The following is a 2,030-nucleotide window of genomic DNA, read 5'->3' as shown; positions in this document are numbered from 1 at the left end:
TGAGAACAGCAAAAGGCTCTAGTTTAATGGTATTAATGAAGGTTTCAGGGAAGTGCATTAAACAGGACTTATATAACATCTTCTAAAAGAATTATTTTGTAAAACTGATGCCTTGATTATGGTAAAAGATAATATGGTAAAAACCATATTTTTCTTTCTGGGACATTAAAGTTCTAAATCTATCAAGCTGCTTTGAAATACTTTCCTTGATTAGGTACCACTCTCTGCCATAGGGTAAGTAAGGACAACACTCAAAGTAATCAGAAGAGAAAAATTAACTCCTACTTGGTTTGGTTACACATATACTAAAATTGAAATGATAAGGAGATTATCATGGTCCTTGCACAGAGACGACATGCAAACTTGTAAAGAGTTCCATATTTTTTTTGCAAGAAGAACTAACACGGCTACTTTAAGCTAAGGGAATCCCCACAAGTACAAAAATTCTACATAAAGATACACAAATCCCCATAACAACAATCTCTCTCAATGTCAATGGACTAAATGTGCCAATTCAGAGGCACAGAATAGGAAGATGAATTAGAAAACTGAACCCAACATTCTGATGCCTGCAAGAAACACATCTGAACAATCAAAGCAACCATGGGCTAAAAGTAAAAGGCTGGAAAGCAAGTCTTCAAGAAAAGAACACCTCCACAAAGCTGGAGTAGTCATACTAGTATCAGACCACATGGACTTCAGGCTAAAGGTTATAAGAGACAGTGAATGTCATTTCTTCATGATCATGGGATCTGTACATCAGAAAGAACTCACCCTCCTCAATGTATATGCTCAATGACAGACCAGCAAAAGACTTAAAAACAACTTCTAATAGACTTAAAAAAAAACATTGATAGCAAAACAGTACTAGGTGGAGATTTCAACACTACTTTGTCACTTCTCAATAGATCAAACAGACTAAATCTCAGCAAGGAAATATTTTATTTAAGGGAAGTAATGAACAACCGTTGGCTTAGAGAAGAAATCAAAGAGGAAATAAAAAGGTTCCAGAAACAAATGAGAATGAGGACGCGAGCTACCAGAACTTGTGGGACACAGCAAAAGCAGTGTTAAGAGGAAAGATTATAGCTCTGCCAGAATTCATCAGGAAGAAAGAAAGGGCCTACATGAATAAATTAGAGCTCAAGATTTTGGAAAATGACCAACAAAAGGAGTGCAAACTAGGCTGGAGCAAGGAAATAATAAAATTTTTAGTAGAAATCAATGAGCTAGAATCCCAAAATACAATCCAGAAGACCAATAAAAGCAAAAGCTTGTTATTTGAGAAAATAAACAAGATCAATAAACCTCTAGAAGTCTCTCAAAGAAACAGAAAGAATTCTAATAAATCGAATCAGAAATGCAAAGGGGGGTATCCTAATAGAAATTACAGAAATCCATAGGATCATCAGAGATTATTTTGAGAATCTTTGCAGCAGGAAATGAGAGAATCTTGAATAAATTGATAAATTAATGGATTCCAATTACCTCCCAAGGCTGAACCAAGAAGATTTGGAATATTGAACCTATCACTACAAAGGAAATTGAAATGATGGTCAAAATATCCCCCCAAACAGAATCCCTGGCCCATATGGATTCAATAGTGAAATATTTCAATCCTTTAAAGAGGAACTGCTATCAACATTTTTCAAGATTTTCCAGGAAATTGAAGAAAAAGAAATGCTCCCAAATAGTTTCTATGAGCCAAAGATCACCCTAATACTCAAAACAGACAGAGACACCACAAAAAATGAAAATTACAGACCTATTTCCTTGATGAATACAGATACACAGATTCTCAAGAAAATACCAGCAAAGAGAATCCAGAAACTCAACAAAAGATCACACACTATGACCAAGTAGGTTTATCTTGGGGATGCAAGGATGGCTTAACATTCTCTAGTCAATCAACAGAATACACCATCTCAATAAAATAAAGATAAAAGTCATATCATCATATCGATAGATGTAGATAAAGCATTTGATGAGATCCAGCACCCATTCATGATGAAAAACTCTCAACAAAATGG

At 35.0% G+C, this 2,030-nt stretch overlaps 1 pseudogene; it reads left to right on the top strand.

The window, feature by feature from the left end:
• The first annotated feature begins 288 nt into the window (after positions 1-288).
• Positions 289-385, top strand: LOC130025870 (uncharacterized; annotated as a pseudogene).
• The last annotated feature ends 1,645 nt before the right edge of the window (positions 386-2,030 follow it).

The sequence above is a fragment of the Sorex fumeus genome, unplaced genomic scaffold (assembly GCF_029834395.1).
Source record: "Sorex fumeus unplaced genomic scaffold, SorFum_2.1 ptg000032l, whole genome shotgun sequence".
Classification (NCBI taxonomy): domain Eukaryota; kingdom Metazoa; phylum Chordata; class Mammalia; order Eulipotyphla; family Soricidae; genus Sorex; species Sorex fumeus.
This window is presented reverse-complemented; position numbering and strand designations above follow the sequence as displayed.